Source organism: Podarcis tiliguerta (assembly GCF_965153285.1).
Source record: "Podarcis tiliguerta genome assembly, chromosome: 1".
Taxonomy (NCBI): domain Eukaryota; kingdom Metazoa; phylum Chordata; class Lepidosauria; order Squamata; family Lacertidae; genus Podarcis; species Podarcis tiliguerta.
This window is the reverse complement of record NC_139534.1, coordinates 68,741,579-68,759,979: the sequence shown is the minus strand read 5'-3', so window position 1 is coordinate 68,759,979 and position 18,401 is coordinate 68,741,579. Positions and strand designations below refer to the sequence as shown.

The 18,401-nt window shown below is 40.8% G+C and overlaps 1 protein-coding gene across 1 annotated transcript in view; it reads right to left on the bottom strand.

Annotated features, from left to right (window-relative positions):
- Window positions 1-1,132: 1,132 nt before the first annotated feature.
- LOC310670078 (uncharacterized protein) overlaps window positions 1,133-18,401 on the bottom strand; it is a gene marked incomplete at its 5' end in the record, with an annotated part of 234,151 nt that continues 216,882 nt past the window's right edge. Inside the window, 3 exons of the transcript XR_014507511.1 lie at window positions 1,133-1,585; window positions 3,039-3,093; window positions 3,921-4,315. The remainder of the gene's footprint in view (window positions 1,586-3,038; window positions 3,094-3,920; window positions 4,316-18,401) is intronic.

Genomic DNA, 18,401 nt, shown 5'->3' with positions numbered 1-18,401 from the left:
AGCAGGACAAATTATTTATTTGCAGATATGCAACTGCAAGCTTCTTGTTAGAGGAACAGCTACAGATCAGTGGTAGAGGATGTATTGTGCATCTGTCGGGCCCCAGGTTCGATTCCTGTTATCTCCAGCTATGGCTGGGATGAAACCCTGGGGAGTCTGTTGACTGTTGTGGTAGACAACTACTGAACTAGATGGTCTGGCTCAGTATAAGGGAGCTTCTTATGTTCATAACATTTATTGTATTTTTAAAATGGATGCATTCTATCCCATCCCATCCCAAATATCAGATTGGGGGGGGGGGGATACATATGGATAGGGATCCAGTCCTGAGAACCATAAACCCACGTACATAGTTTCTGATTCAGCAGGAAAGTCATAGTTAGAAGGGGGGGGGGCACCAAAATAGAAGACGAAAGTGGAAACAGATTTACATAAAATATGCATATGCTAATTTAGTTGTGGGAAAGCAAATGCTAAAATAATTACTATAATTTACATATAAATATATCCCAGAGTTGTGTGGAAGTGTAACCTGGTGACTGGAGTGACCATCTGCCCAGGTGCTGAGTGAAAGGATAACAGCAACATTCTACCACTTTTGTAACTGTGCAAAAAAGATCCAATATTTGCAGGAGATGAAACATCTCCCTGAAAGGGATGCATATTTGGCTCAATCTTACTAAAACTAGCAATGATGGAACAATTTTTTGAGTTCATATATTAATGGAAACGTACCTGCTTTGTACTTACCAAATCAATACGTGAACCAAAATTCAGCTCTCCTTCAAAATTTATAGTACAGTGGTACCTCAGGTTAAGTACTTAATTCGTTCCGGAGGTCCGTTCTTAACCTGAAATTGTTCTTAACCTTAAGCACCACTTTAGCTAATGGGGCCTCCTGCTGAAGCACGATTTCTGTTGTCATCCTGAAGCAAAGTTCTTAACCTGAGGTACTATTTCTAGGTTAGCGGAGTCTATAACCTGAAGCGTATGTAACCTGAAGCATATGTAACCCGAGGTACCACTGTAATTTATAGTAATATTAGCAAACATTCCACACTAGATCGTCTTCATGCCTATCTGCTCAAACAGCCTTACTTAAAGACACAGCAGTATTTTCACATTCCAAATGCATTGTGGCACCAGGAATAATCAAAATAAATGCTTTCAAAATAAAAACTATCTATATAGTATTCATTGCTTGGGAAGAGAAGGTGTACATGTACAAATGCACTGATGATCTTTTGCTCCATCCTGGCTCTTCTTCATTCACCTCACAGAAGCAATTCTCTGTTGCGACATTTGAGAAACAGAATGGAGAATGGAAATTACAATGTGAATGTTTGGATAGCTCCTGCTGGAGAAAGTGCTGACCTCTGACAACATTTCATTTGAACTAACCTGCTGAGCTTTGTTCTCCTTTATACAAAACTTTGCAAGTAATTTCTGCTCACAGGAAGTACAGCTGAGGTGACTACCAATACATAGTTTGATCAATTGCTCTGTAACAGGAATTATATCATAGCCAACCTCCATTAGATCAGAAATGATGGTTCCCAGCAAGCAAATTTCCACTTTTCAGATTCTGAAAGAAAATGCATTAGTGTTTCAGGGGATTTATTTTATTTTATTTTATTGCTGTATTACACATAAAATGTCAGCTCCCATCTTTATCTTCAGCAAATATCCACCTCACTAGTATTTACTAATAATACTGTTAAATAAAAATGATGGTAGTGTACTAATTGTCATTCATATTGATAACATTCTTTACTTTCTAGGAGATATATTAAACTGGATCCACAGGAAATGGTGATAAATATGGGCAAAAAGGTGACAATAATGTCCCACTTCTACTGGGTACCAAGTCAAGCCAGAAAATAATGTTCAGGTGAGCAATTTTATGGAATGAATATTATTTTACACAAAGACTTCCCACACACCGTCAGCATTTGGGTAGTTTTGTGACTTCCAGGGCAGTAGAGGACATACCAGTGTTGCTCGAATTAAGTCACAGGGATATTATTCATATCTGGGAGGGGAAATGGCCGAGGCAGCACTTTCAGCCAGAGAACGCAATGTGTTTGCCACCCTAGTATTTATGGCCGCCTGTGGTGTGAATGTAAAAATAAGCAGAGACAGGTAGGAGAGATGGATGTGGGCCGTGGGCCAGAACAGCAAATGTAGAGAAAGCAGAGGATGAGAAATACCTCTAGGCCGTGCCTCTGCAGGACAAAGACTGAACCCACTGTGAAATTACTTTTGGGTGCTGGTAACCACCTGTGGGTGCTATTGTTCCTAAAAGGGTGGTTCTGAAGCGCTGGCACATCCCATTTTGCTGCTTGAGGTAAAACAGGAAGTGCCGCCTTGCCCTTCCCTTCCCTGTTGCGGCTGCCTCAACCAACACAACTTCTCCGCTCGCCCTGCATTGGTGCCAATTGTGGGTGAAATGTCACCTGATTTGCATGAGATCTTGCAGAGTGTGCAAGACTCTGCAAGATCTCACATGATTTTGGCCGGTACCAGTCCCACTTCTGCACCAATGGGTTTTCTGCCCCATTGGGGGCTTTTGACACCTCTGGCAACCACCTCAGTCTGCCTAATGGCAAAGATGGCTCTGGCCAAGATGAAACTTTACTCATATGAAGGTTTTTTTGGGAAGGGGGGGAGCCAGTTCTCCTTTACTGCCTTTCACTGCCTGTTTGTATCCCTGGTAACAATCTATCTCTCCACTCCTTATCTATGTTTACCCCCACCTCACCCCACCTCATATTTACCCGCAGGATGCGGGGGGGGGGGGGAGAAAGCGTAACCCTCCAATTAGGAGTTCATGATAAAAACAACTACATCTGGCTACATGATGACTTCTGAAGGTGGCAGGCATAGGTGCCTGTAGCAAACCATGCCAAGGAGCGATTTGTGCTGTTTCTCTGAGGCCCACATAAATGGCTTCCTAGGTTTTGGCAGAGGTATTGAAAGAATAAGAAGTACAGCATTAGAGCACTAGTTTGCCACAGGCTTTTCTTCTCCGTGCTTACTCTGATCATTCTCAGGAGGGAAGCTGCATTTGACTTCTCGCTGCAAGCATGCCACCTATTAGGGACAAACAAAGACTGAAGAAAACAATCACTGCTCCTTGTGCAACCATAGTGACATTATCAAAAAATACAGATTGGAGGAGTAAAACCAGAGATGAATTTGTTTTCTGGCACAGCCTTGGCACCTCTTTTCAATGTCTGGGCTCCAACGTGTTAAATAAAATAGTTTGTTCAGAGTACTTTTACCCAACCATGCACTGAGTATCTACAGTCAGTCTTAACACATCAAGGATTATGAGAAAGTTCTTCCAAATCAGTGTTGTTTCTAGACAGATCTGAGCCTCTGCAACTCTTCCCCCATAAAATTAACTGTATGGAGCTGCAGTGGTGGTAAATCTTAAAATGGCAGCACTGACTGAGATGGTACTCTTTTTTACCAAAGTTAAAAATCCAGACAGAAATCAGTGCAATGTTCAGAGAGACTTCACACTTCTCCAGTCCTGGATCTGTGTTTGATTGTGCATCATCTTTGCCTCTCACCTGACACTCATGAAAACGCTTGATAAGAATGTATGACAGATATAGAATGTTTTAATTTTGGAAACCATTGATCTGTTTTACAGTGACAAACTGCATTTGTCGGTCTAAATAATGTTACACATTTATCTTGACTTTGCCATCAGGCTATCAACACTCCAGTCACATGGATGGATCGCTCGGTCATTTTCTCATCTAATTCACAGGCCAGAGACTGATAGCGCAGCCTTATGCATGTCTGCTCAGAAGTAAGTCCCACTGAGTTCAGCAGGACTTCTCCCCACCTCCTCAGACAAGAATGTAGAAGATTGCACCGTAAAGTAGTTTATGTCTAATCCTCCCTACCTTATCAAACTTTGAGACTGGTCTGATAATGCACTTCTTCTCCTTTCTTCTTTGTAGTCTCCTAATTTGCTGTGGTGTCAGTTTCTTGCTCTTTATCTTTCGGGTCCAAATACAGAATAATAAAGTACCATGTCCTTTAGTCCTACTGTGGTGCTGCAAAAAACAACAACCCTTCCTCTGTGGTGAGCCAGATAAAGATGGCAAAGGATGCTAGAAGAGGGTCCCCTCCCACTCTTTAGCATCCTGCCAGCAATGGATGTAATCAACAAACAGGTCAACTTCCAGGAAGATTCCCCATGCAATACATTACGGTTATTGTGACCGTACTACAGGACCAGGTCAGTGTAGACTTTTTCTGATTCCAAGCACCCCATCCTCATCATCTGGATTTGGCCCTGTAAGAGCAAGAAAAAGTGTGGGGTAGGGAATGGAGGGCTGGTCATAAGCAAGCACAATTTGCACAAAATCGCAAGGCATCATTCTTAGCTTCCAACTTCCTGACTTTGTTCCAAAACAGGATAGCCTTAGCACTGGTCTTACACTGGCATTGATCATCAAGTACATTAAGGTGTCAGTTGTTATTCCCCCCCCCCCCCCAGCTCTTGTGCAGGGTGAGGGGAAAGAAATCAAATGTAATACAGGAGCACTATAAAAAATAAGAGCCCTTCTTCAAATCACCTTGGAGCACAGAGGCTCCCAGCAGTGCAGGCTGCGAGTAATAGAATTAATTTGGTAATGAAATATTTGTTTCAATTAACTTTGCCAGCATCAGTGTTTCCAAGGACCCACTAGGGTCAACAGTAAAGGCCTGTTAATTACACGATGTTCAAAGCATCAAGGCTTTAAAGCAAATCCACATAAACATCACCGGTGCCACTTAAATTCGACTCATCGTCCTGTATGAAAGATTAACAAACTGAAGAAAAATCTACAGACAGGTGGGAGAAAGAGAATGATTGACTGCCCCAGGGGTTCTCTTTGGAGCTCCTCAGATCCAGAAAGGAGAGTTATTACTACTCCACCTGTCCTCGCCTTGCTATAAGTTAAATAGAAATGATAGGCTTGTTCACATGTTACACTAAGCACATGTAGAAACTGTCTCTACACAGGTACAAGTGTTTGTGTGAAGGAGTGTACAACTATTTCTGCCCACCTCAACTAATGTGCGCACAGGTACACAGATTGTACACTCGTTGAATGTAACTCCTAAAGCCACAATATTTGTCTCAATTTCTTGGGTTGTTCTGAGTTTTTTGTAATATCAACTATTGCCAGACACAGTGCTAGCCACATATGATTGGCTATTTGCACAGGACAACATTAGCAAAAAAACCATGAAATTGGAGTTAATTCTGATTTCTAAAAGACTTTGCTAGATCCAGCTACATGGTTTTTGAGACCTACAAGCTTCTACATCTTCCACCCTCCTTCCACCCATTGCCTGCACAATTTCCTGTAATTAAAATCATTTGCAGTGAGAAGTGTATGGCTTCATGACAGCCTATTTGTCATGCTATGAAACTGACCATAAAAACAACAGGCTATATGACTTTTCCCCCCAAGTGACTTGCAGTAAAAAGTGATTTAAATATGTAAAGCTTTAATGGCAGAGAAAAAGCCCACATTGTGGTTTTCTTTTCTTTTTTAATTTCTGCTTGTAAAAAAAAAAAAAAGCGGAATATTCCTCATGTGAACCAAAGAGAGAGAAAGTAGTGAAAAGTTTGGTTTAAAGTACAAAAAATAGAAGCAGTTTCACCAAAACCTTTGTTGTGATAGTAGTAAAGAAATGCCTTTTGACACAATAGAGACTCATATAATTCCATAGTTCATAGCTTTTTCTTCCTTGAATTCAAAGATTGCAAATTAAGCCAACAGCTTAATATAGGCAGATAAAATTCCCTTTTAACGTTACAAAGCTGTCTTTGATAATCCCATATTCCAACAAGATAAATTGAAATAGCTTCCTATAAAACAGAAAGCAGGGGGAGAGGGAGATCATGAATAACTAAAGGAAGTGTTTCTGGACTGACATGGTTCACAAGGCTCCTTTTTCGAGGAACACACTCAGTTTATAAGGCTGCAATCCTTTACTTATTTACCTGGGAGTAAGGCACACTGAACTCAGTACCATTTATTTCTGACTAGTTGCATGTACCCTCTGGAAAAGGAGAAAACAAAGTTGCTCCCTCCTCCATGTGGCAGCCCTTGAGATATTTGAAGATGGCTATCATATCTCCTCTCAGTCTCCTCTTTACCAGGCTAAACATACTCAGCTCCTTCAACCATTCCTCATAAGGATAAATTCTTCAACAGTATGTCAGGAATGAGGCATTTGCAATGGCTGTAACCCAGGTTCCCCTTCTGCCTCCCACAGTTGTTTTTTTTTTTACATGATGTTGCTGCAAGTACCAGAATCAGTAACTGTGTTGGCAACTTGGCCACCATTTTCCTTCCTCTGTTGGACTTAGTGTAATTCTGGAATTTTATGAAGGGAGGAAATGGTAGCAACTGCCAAAAGATGGTTGAGAATCTTAAGAGGAATTGCTGAACAAAATGTCGTTCTTTTCCAGGTGTGGTAGTGAGCAAAGGAAAATCTCAGAGTTTTTCTCAGAAACAAACTGCCCCCTGAGAAAGTTCACCTCAGCTTTATCTTAGGACTCATCAGGGCACCACTGCATATAGTCTTACAACTGCTATGGTGATATAGTCGATTGTACAGTGATCTCAGGCAGTGCACCCCTGCAAAAAACAGAGGATATGTTATCTTTGTACATGTCTTTTGATGGTCAAATTCACATTCATGCACAGTGCTTTTTTTCTAGAAAAGTAAGTGCTGGTACTCACCATGAAGCGAGTATGAGAAGCGAGTGGGATTGTCTTGGAGAATATTTGGAAAAAAATATGGTATTAAGATAAACTTTCAAGCAGGGATAAATTTATGATCAGCTGTAGAAAGGATAAGCGAACTGAAGGAGTGGAAATAGGATGGAAGAATAAAAGGAAATGTAGCAAAACAAAGAAAATGATGTAGGATGTCAAAGAAGGTTAGGTTGGGAAGCCCAAAAAAGACTTTGATGGGATGATTATTGTAAATATGTACTGGAAAATGCATCAATAAAAATATTTTTTAAAAGAAGTTTTTACAGTAAATGCCACACTTTTTAACAAAAAGAGGTGCTGGTACTGTGTACCCTTGCATACCCCTGCTTATGTATCTTTTGCTCCCTGAGATTTCCCTTCTTCAAATCTCACAGTCCTCTTCCTTAAAAAAAACAATTCTTTTAATATTTGGTAAATTGCAATCTATTTGTTTCCAGTTTCCATTTTATCTTTAACAGGTAAAAAGAAAAAAGAAAACAAGTAATCGCTTGACTCATAACAGGCAAAAGCACTGCCAAGGCTACAGCTTTCAAGAATGCTTATTAAAAACAAGGTTTGCTTCAAAGTACTTTACTTAGGGAAATGCATTCATTTTCCAAACGACATACCATGGTCAGTAACAGTCTCTCCAGAAATACCGAGCTTCATTATATTAAAGCAATAAAAGGTAACATTCCTGCTGGCTTTGTGATAAAAAATGAGGCCGATTTAATGAACATTTCCCCATAATATTCAATCCTCCATGTTCATATTCAGCCACTCTCAAAACCCTGCCTGCCCGGTTCTCCAAAGACTCCCTTTGCTTCTTTTTAAGAGCTGGGAATACTTCAAAGGAATAATTCCTCACCCCGTTTCTAAGTGCAAAATAATGTCCAAATGTGCTTAATGGTGATAAATCCAAGCTGCTCCTTTTTTTACTTAACCATGGTGGGATTTTCGGGAAAATGCCTCCTTATCCTGTCTTGAGAAGCTCTCGCACACGCATGTGTTGCAAAGCCTTTCTCAGAGCAAAAAAACGGTGCGTTCTCACATTTTTTATTATAAATTAATCATATGCAATAAATAAAGTAGACTTTCAAAAGTTGAAACCTAAAACTAATAATTGCCACATTTACATACTGCTATCAAACATGAATAGTGGTGATTGTGGTGTTAATATCAGCCATTCTTCTTGGAAGCAATTAAACTTGGCACTGCTATCATTACCTAATGTGTTTATATCAGCTACTGTAATTGTTTTTCGAAAGCCATAAATTTCTCGAGTTAATTATCAACAAATTGGCATGCTTAATTAATGGGACCACTAATAATACACTCCTTCATACGTGTTTGAGTGATATGTTGTTAGCTGCGTTGACACAGTTAAGCTAATGATGCTTAAGTACAGTAACCTTGTTAATATCTGAAGCCTGGGTAGCGTTCTGGGAAAAGGGCTGGCTGATTTCAATGCACTAGTGGACTATATTTAATGAAACAGGACAAAGTTATTGCAGTCACTATATTAAACTGTTTATCTGATTATGCATTAGCTCAGGGACTTTGGTGCTATGACACAGGACACTCCAAGGTGCATAAGAATGGGAAATGGGGAGGCCACGTGGCTTTAGAGAAGTCAAACCAATTCACAAGGGAGCTGAAATAGTATATTATCTTGTGTAAAATGTAGCGCAATCAGGACTAGAATTTCATATTTCCATGGGAGGGAGAAACTGTGAAGAGTTCATAGTGGAGGGGGGAGATTTACTAGGATCCTAGAGCAACATTATCAACATAGGACAAAAAAGCACCTTATTTATTGAGGCAAGGATCCACAGAGGAAGCAAACTGGCCTCCGAGGAATGCATTGCCCGCTGCCACTGTTGCAGTGGCAGTGACGGCTGTAGCACGCTCCTTGGAAGCTGGTTCTGCCACCTCCTTGGCAGCATACCCCAGTGCTGCCTCCCCAGTAGCCTCTTGACAAAGGAGCCGCTGCTGGTCTCCTCCCCTAGGCAGCAATGGCAGGACTCCCAATACCTCAAGGACCGCCTCTCTCCATATGAATCTACCCAGACACCAAGATCATCCTCTAAGGCCCTCCTTCATGTGCCTCCATAATAATAATAATAATAATAATAATAATAATAATAATAATAATAATAATTTTTATTTATACCCCACCCTCCCCGGCCAGATCCGGGCTCAGGGCGGCTAACACCAGTAATATAAAATTACAGTAAAAACCTAATACAGTGGTATCTCGGGTTACATATGCTTCAGGTTACATACGCTTCAGGTTACAGACTAGGCTAACCCAGAAATAGTACCTCGGGTTAAGAACTTTGCTTCAGGATGAGAACAGAAATTGTGCTCCAGTGGTGCAGCAGCAGCGGGATGTCCCATTAGCTAAAGTGGTGCTTCAGGTTAAGAACAGTTTCAGGTTAAGAATGGACCTCCGGAACTAATTAAGTACTTAACCCAAGGTACCACTGTAGGGGGAAAAGAGAGGGAGGGGGAAAAAAACCCAATTTAAAATGCAATTTAAAATGCAGCCTCATTTTAAAATAGCTGATGAATCAAAACCATAAGGGGAGGGAAACATAAGGGTCAGACTGAGTCCAAACCAAAGGCCAGGCTCTGTCTTGCAGGCCCTGTGGAAAGATGTCAAGTCCCGCAGGGCCCTAGTCTCTTGCGACGGAGTGTTCCACCACGTCGGGGCCAGTAGTTGAAACCAATCTAACTTCCTTGAGGCTCGGGACCTCCAAAGTGTTGTTATTTGTGGACCTTAAGGTCCTCCGTGGGGCATACCAGGAGAGGCAGTCCTGTAGGTATGTGGGTCCTAAGAGGTCTGGAGGGTGGAAACATGAAAATGGGCCTTTTCCTCAATGGCTCCCCATTTGCAGGATCCATGGAGGTTCGGCTGGATGCCAGGTGAAAACGTTCCTCTTTAACAAGACCTTTGGCTGATTGACATCCAAAGCTCTTTTAAAATATGTTGTGGAACGAGGGATTATTGGGTTGTCTTTGTTTTTATTATGTATTTTGTGTTTTTTATACGTAGTTTTGTGTTGTGAACTGATTCACTAGATCATGCTCCCTTCAGAAGCCATGGTATCTGGCATATTAAATGCTGGCAATTGAGGGCTATGCAATTGTATGGCGTTTCAAGCAGAAAATAAAGGGCTCTGTTTGTCCCAGAGATGTTTGAGGCATTGACCCATCTTGGAAATGGTTAGTGGTGTTTCTGCTCCATCAGACACACCTGAGAAGTTGCCCATTCAGCTCAAATGCTGAAGGAAACCATTTTCTGCATTTTTATCCTTCCACACATCACATTTAATAGCTATTTAACAGTTATGTTAATTTTTTTAAGACTTGCTTTACAAAAGGGTGTGTGTGTGAGAGAGAGAGAGAGAGAGAGAGAGAGAGAGAGAGATTAGTTTCATAATACATTACTGTAGAGACAGAAGCGTGGAGATGGTCATGATGGCTATAAATTACTTCCAGTATCAGAGAAACCATGTTCAGCTCTGAATCAAAGGCCATACAATTGCTATGCTACTGATGCCATTAGGAAGGGGCTGATGGAGTGTCACTCAATTAAGTACTAGTTAAAGAGCAAGCATGGATTGGATTATGCAGATCTGCATTTTATATCCCTTCTAGCAAAGGCAGGTGGGAAAGGAACTCTTCTGCTATGGATGCAAAATTGTCTTGCGCTGAAGAACATAATGGTCTTTTCCCCACTGAGAACACTTTTCTTTTTAACACAAAAAACCAAAAATTAAGATTAAGTTGGGAACAAGTGAAGAAATACTATTTTTTTTACCAATGTGAAAAATTTAAATTTTATATGTAAAACATGATAGATGATAGATAGATAGATAGATAGATAGATAGATAGATGATAGATGATAGATAGATAGATAGATAGATAGATAGATGATAGATATTTTACATATAAAATTTAAATCTGACTAGTGGCTAATGCAAATAAAGTTTACCTATTTATGTAAAACATATAAATAATACTCAGATGGTTCCAGCAAGATATGCTAGTCTTTGGAAACTTTAAGGATCCTTGAACTATCGTACTTCAATGCAGCCTAATTGTAAGTTGCTGTTTTTGCCAGACTCTTCTTGAATGCCTGCAAACAAGCAAAAAAGAAAATGCTTTTAATCTTTGACAAGTACCTGTTGTTTCCCCTACTGATTATATTGCATTATGCTCTTTTCTTCTTATTTGTATTTGTTATATTTTCTTTTTTAGATTCTAAGGTTATTTCCAATACGAATTTTTTTAAAAATTAAATGAAAATGGACTGCCTTTCTTTTTCAGTAGGCAGCAGCACAAAATTTAAACCAGGACAATATGTTCTTGTCCTGCCATAGAATGGAAGCTGAGAGGTAAATCTACTCTCATAACCATTTTATTCCATTTTCAAACAAAACGCCAACATTGATGGAAAAGCCACCTAATGTAATTTTGCTGGCTCACACAAAAATGGGGATTATAAATCAGCTATTAAATATAAAAGTCGGGGGGAAATGAAGTTTTTCCTCCATTACACCTACACATTTCAGTCATCTTTTGATCTCTAATGTCAGCATGAATATATGCTCTCAGAACATTTATCGAAAATTGAAGATTTTTGAAATCTGTGTAGCATTGTGTTCTTCAGCTTTTTCATTGGCAGCGTTTCCTCAAATTAAAACCTTGAAAAGGGCCATTGCCAGCAGCCAGCCGGCCTTTCATGGCTTCTAGAAGTGAACAAGAAAGAACAATCAAGCTAAAGCCCCCCCCCTCCAGAATATTGAAAATTAGGATTGCCTTGTCTGCTAAATCTTCCTCACAGAGGAATATATTACGTTGTATGAAGAGTAGCACGAGTGATTAACCCCCTCCTTTGTTGATAGCATTGGCAGTCTATATGAGAAGCACATAGGGAATCTGTAATGTGTGATGTCTTCTCTCTTTCATGCCTTCTCCATGGCATGAAAACTACTTTAACTAATGAAGTTCTTATTGACAAACAAGGTAAGGCTAAGCATGCATAAATGAAATAATTGTGTGTTGCTTCCCTTTTTATTCCTACCACCTCATCTCCCCTCTCTTTGTTTTTTGCCTATATTCCAGGAGCGGTGAGATGTCTTCCATGTCACAGAGACCCAACTGGCCTCAACCAAATGTTGGGCATTTTAGTGTCTCTGCTCCCATACTGTGGAGTATTCTTCCCACAGGGATTCATCAGCCATTCTCATTTTTGACTTTCAGGCATCTTTTGAATACATTTTCATGCTGGCAGGCCTTTGTAGTTGTTTTAATTTTGATTTTGATTAGTCACTTTGATAGTTATCCGTACTTTTATTTTTTGAATGGTGTTTTATGTTTTAACATTGTACACCACCCTGTTTTAATTATTAAACAAAATATGCCAAAGATAAAAAGCATAAAGAAATACTGTTACAGCAAGTTAAAAACAGCATAAGGTTGGGCATTATCATTGATATTGTTGTTCCAAAACATTACAATAAAATACAATTCCCCCCCCCCATAAACCTGTTTGGCTTTTATGATATGGCAATGCAGAAATACTTCTAGAAACAAACAAGTAGGTAAATGTCAAATTTTAGATAGTAAGCTTCTCAAGGCAAGAAGCTGTCCTGTTATATGCTGTAAAGTACACACACCCCAATAGCAGTGCATCAGTCATTCAGTAATTAAAATATTCATAATAGCATTTAGATGACAGCAAAGGCACTCTAATCCATTGTGCTGCTAATGCAAGACCAGCCCAGTGCACATATTAATAAATCTCAGTATTAGCTTGTTTCTCCCTTCATCCGGAACTTATTTTATTTTTCTAATCAAAAGCTCTTAAGTCTGCCTTTACAAAAGCCCCTATTCCATTGAGGGATTGCTCTGTGGTTACTAGCTCTCTTTAGCAATGGTTCTTCGCCAGCCTAGCAACCTGCCCACTGTGTATATATCTCCTCTAGCAATAGCTGCCCCCCAGGTTCCCCTACAACATAGGCAGCCAATCCATGGCCTATAGGCTGGATCAGGCCTGCTAAGCCTAACCACACCTGGAGACCTGTGTCCAGTTCTGGGCATCACAATTTAAGAAGGATATAGACAAGATGGAATGAGAGCAGAGAAGGGCAACCAGGATTATAAAGGACCTGGAAACCAAGCCTTATGAGGAATGGTTGAGGGAGTTGGGTATGTTTAGCCTGGATAAGAGAAGACTGAGAGGAGATATGATAGCCATATTCTAATATCTAAAGGACTTCCACATGGAAGGTGGAGAAAGCTTATTTTCTCCCGCTACAGAGGCTAGGATTTGAACCAATGGATTCAAGTTACAAGGAAGGAGATTCTGACTAAACCTCAAGAAGAACTTTCTGACAGTAAGAGTTACTCAACAGTGGTACAGTATTCCTCGGGAGGCGGTGGACTCTACTTCCTTAGAGGTTTTCAAGCAGAGGTACGATGGCTTCTGCATTGCAGGGGGTTGGAGTAGATAACCCCTGAGGTTCCTTCCAGCTCTACAATTCTATGATTCTATAATTCTATGAAATGGCCTGCTAGAGCCCTTATTTCTTCCCATCACAGTTCTGGGATAGGAGAAGATTTAAACCTCTTCTTTCAGGTAAGTGTGATGATGGGCACATGTGTGTTCTCCTCCTGTATGTGTGTTAGAGGGGTGTGTGTGTTGTGTGTGGGAGAAAGAGAGAATGGGGAGAAGGATAGCTGTGTGCCTGCCCATGTGGTGAGGGGGTGTGCTGTATGTTTGTAGTCTTCATGTGTGGCGAGTATGCTGCACATGTACATCAACTTTGGCCATCACCACTACTGGCATGATGTGGCCCTCAAAGAGCTGGCTAACCTTGAATGTGGCCCTCAGACAGAAAAAGGTTAGCTACCCTCACCATACAAGGTCAAGTCCTTTGGACTCAAATAACACAGTGTTGAAGAGAAAATGTCAGAGAGAGGTACAGGATTGCTCAGAAAGTAAAAATGCAAGCTGAGAAATATAGGTTTGGTAAATCATCAAACGTGGTGATTGAAAGCCTGCACATGAATCTGAGCAGTCAAAAAAACACAGAAGCAAAAGAGAAATGGAGTAAAGTTGTGAGAGAGGATAACAGACACCACAATGAAAAGGAGACGAAAGGAGTGAAGGAATATTAGGAAAGGGAAGTGCCATGGATTCTCAAGGGGAGAAAATGTTGAGGAGCAAAGAATGAGATGGTATAAAAGGGGGAGAAAATCTGGAAAAAACAGGACTTTGAATTCAGTCATTTTTCAAATAAATAAATGGGCATTTGGAATTGGCAAAGGACATTTGAATATGCCAGTGTGTTGTACAACAGAAGATTCTAAAAATAGTGCAATTAGCATATAAAAGTCCCCTGGGAAACAGAACAGCTTTCATTTTAAAGGAAACACGATTAGTGGCTTTGAAGGCTCTGGGGATTTAATCCAAAGTCTATTGTAATAAGTGAAAAGAACGCCATGGAGTCCAATCGTTTTGAATTCAGAACTGCAGAATTGTTACAGCAACTGGTGAAAATACTAGACCACACTGGCACCCGTTTTGTAAGGCGTGTTGGTTTTCTATGACATTCACAAATTTGTGGTGGCTGTTCTGAAGGCTTGCAGTGTGTAACCTGAAGGAGTGCCTCCCTCTAGCTTGCTCTGCCCAGAAATCAGAATCTGCTGGGGAGAATTTATGCAGCATTCCTCCTCTAGGGGCCATCTCGTTTGCAGCAACGTCTAGACCAGCAGGCCTGGTTGAAGCTGTCAGCTGACTTGTGGGAAAACCACCACAGATGATTGGAGGAAGCAAGATCTACCTGTGAGATCTCGTGGTGCCCTGGATCCTGTGGGGCCTGGCGGGATCTTGAGGAGGGGTAGGGTGACAGGACAAGGGTTGTCCATCATCCCACGTGGCCTTTTTCCTCCCAGTTTTAGAGGCTTCCCTTGAGACTTTGAATAGCCTGCTGGTTTACGGGGTAGGAAAGGAATTTTTACTCATAAAAAAATCCCTGGGAAGAGGGATTGGCCATTCAACCACTCTGAGAATTGTAACTCTGTGAAGGGAATAGGAGTTTCCAAAAAGCTCTCAGGACCCTTAGCAAAATACAGCTCCCATGATTCTTTGGGAGAAGCCATGATTGTTTAAAGTGGTATGATACTGCTTTAAATGTATAGTGCAGGTGGGGCTTGGTCAAGTAGAATATTCCCTCGCTGTCTTTTAGCACCCTACTTCAAACAATTAGAAGGGGATGACTCTGAAAAACCTTCGGTTATTGTTCTGCCAGAAGGGAATAGGGAGCTCTTTGTCAGCTTGGAAGCAGACCAGAGGACAAAGCCAACATTGCTGGTCCATCATCAAATCTTCATAATCTCTTGTTCCTTAGAACATGAGATGTTGTTCGGAAAGAATTGCTGGTGAGGACACAGTTTAGCTCAGGCTTCTTATTATGAATTCACAAAAAGGGAGAAGGTGATAATGAGGAGCAACATCTTCAGTCTGACATCTCTAAAGAGGCCACTCACCCATTTATGTAGAAGTTTTGCATGAATCCATTCTGGGTCAGCAACTCTTCACAGCTCTGGATCAAAGGCCACACAATTGCTATGTGTTAAATGATGTCGTGGATGCCATTAGGAAGGCTCTGATGGAGTGTCATTCCATTAAGTGTCAGTTAAAGAGCCAAGCATGGATGGGGTTATGCAAAGCTGCATTTCACCCATTCTAGCACAAGCAGGTCAAAGAGGTACTCATGCACTGGATACAAAGTTGTCTTGCAAAAGTGATGCACTGAAGTGATAATGGTCCTTTGCTCACTAGGAACAGTTTCTTTCCCCCTTTTAATAGGCTGCAGCACAAAATTTAAACAAGGACAATACTAATCTAAATTCTTGTCTGCATATTCAAATTTGGTAACTTACCGCGCCCCAAAATAAGTTACATTTCTCTATAAAGTTCTTCCTCTGCATCGATTCTTTGTACTCTTCCCATTCCTTCTGAACCAGCAATCCTGGAAAAGCCAGAGTTGGGGACTTGAATCTGCAGTCTGCATGGTGGGATGTTCTGAACTGTTGCTGATTCAGTTGTTTATCATTCCCAACTGTCCTATGGGGCTTCATTAACATAAACTGCTGACTATTTTGAACTGCACTTATTTCATTGTGCAGAGTAGCAAGTGTTTTAAATAATACTTTGCATATAAGAACATTTATTTAATTGATAATGCATATTAATGAATCCGTTAAGGCACTTTAGGATGTTATAGTAGTTTTCAGGTTGCTCCCATCTGGGTTCTAACTACTTACTCATCTTTTTTATTTTAAAAAATGCCTTGCATAACGGAAGGGGGGGGGAATCAAATAAGGAATGTTCTCTCTTTCATCTGCCATATTTCTATACGGCTCAATAACTGATGTTCTATGGATAGTCTGATTATGTCTTTCAACTTATCATTTATTGGTTTTATAGGTGGTTATTTTCTAGTTTATGCCAGGTTGCCTATATGTTGGTTTCTTGGCAAACACATTTATATACTAATAAATTTTTGCTATGCCTACATTACACATAAATGGCAGATGGAATTTACTTCTATTGAAATATACATTTGTTTTTAAAGTACCTCATAGTGGTAAACTATGTCTCCTGCCGTAGGTGGCACTGTGGTCTAAACCACAGATCCTAGGGCTTGCTGATCAGAAGGTCGGCGATTCAAATCCCCACGACAGGGTGAGCTCCCATTGCTCGGTCCCTGCTCCTGCCCACCTAGCAGTTCAAAAGCACATCAAAGTGCATGTAGATAAATAGATACCGCTGTGGCGGGAAGGTAAACGGCATTTCCGTGCGCTGCTCTGGTTCGCCAGAAGCGGCTTAGTCATGCTGGCCACATGACCTGAAAGCTGTCTGCGGACAAATGCTGGGTCCCTCGGCCTATAGAGTGAGATGAGCGCACAACCCCAGAGTCATCTGTGACTGGACCTAATGGTCAGGGGTACCTTTACCTTTATGTCTCCTGCACCCTCGATCCTTGGTGGGAATTTTACGTTTTGATTTGCTGTGAACACATTCTCTTGGTGATAGTACTTGGCAAAAACAGGAGCCAAACCTTTTTGATTCTGGCTAACAGTGGACGACATCTGTTAAGTAGGTAACTGGTGCTGCGGACAGCTTTAAATTTGCAAGAGCAAATAAGCCGTGCCAATGTTAACCTTTCCATTATGATGAAGACAATGTTTGCTTATGTATATTAAGAGAGTAATCCTTCCCAGCTGTGTAAAGCTTAATCAATCTAACAAGAAGGATGCCGTGGCTACAGGGGGTGGATTTCAATCATGGGTGCTACTCAGCAAAGCATCAATACATAATGACAGTCTCCTTAATCTGAAGGGTCTGAAAGATGACATCCAGAATTTCCAGAAGCGCAAATGTTTCCATAACCAGAACTACACAGTTTGTAGGATTGCACTGCCATCTGCTTTAGTCAATCTGGAAATCAAACAGTTTCACAACGCCAAGAAAGGGATGATAATGACCAAGAACAACTTGGAAAGCAAACATTCCCACAAAATCAAGAGATGGCGTATTATAATGAAACCTTTCTGAACCTGCAAAGCAGAACACCAGGTAGTTCTGGCATACTGTACCTACCTAAATGAGAGAGCTGAAAATGTTTGTCTGGCACTCATTCTTATTGCACTGGATGGGTGGGGAATTCTCTTTCTATTGCTCAATAACACCATCACGAAAACATACCGTGACATTTTGAAATGTTTATTTTTGTGTAGCATTAGCCCTTCATGGCTTAACAATCTATGCCTGCAAAGAAAGGGGGACTGGATAATGATAAAGACAACAGAGAATAGTTTTTTAAAAGTTATGGGTCCCTTGCACCTCTTTGAACAACTTGCAAGTATTGGAACACAGATCTACCAGCTATGAAACCTGCCCTTTGCATTAGTTCATCAACATGCAAGTGATTAGTTGAGAGGGGTTCAAATTTATACTGTATATGTATTTCATATCAGGATAAGAAGGGAAGTTCAGACTTTGTTTCTGTGGTGGTGCACAAAGACCTCTGACAAAGAAGTATAGATTTGGGTAGTTGAAAATCCCACAAAACACAGCTTTTCCTTTTTTTGCAAGTATGACTACCCTGAAATTTTAGCATTTTTGTATATTTGTTTCAGGCCTTCCGAGGTATGCTGTTGTCTTTAGGATGGGCAGCCAATGTGGTGCTTTCCAGATATTGTTGGATTCCAGCTACCATCATCCCCAGCTAGCATGGTTAGGAATAATGGGAGTTGTAGTTTGGCAACATCTTGCGGGCAGAGGGTTGGCTGCCTTAGGAGATATGAAGACCTCATTGTTTCTAATACTGTAACAGGTAAAAAGAGGATCTCATCCCACAGTCAACCAACCCAATATATCATAAGACTGCAATGTCTTGTCAGATTTGGTAAAGTACCAGTATGTTATGCCAAGGGATGGTTACTGGCCCAAGGTGAACTTCATGACTGAGCTGTGATGTGATCCTGGGTCTTCCCAGTCTGACACTGACACAGAGAACAATGCAGAACTACTTCAGATG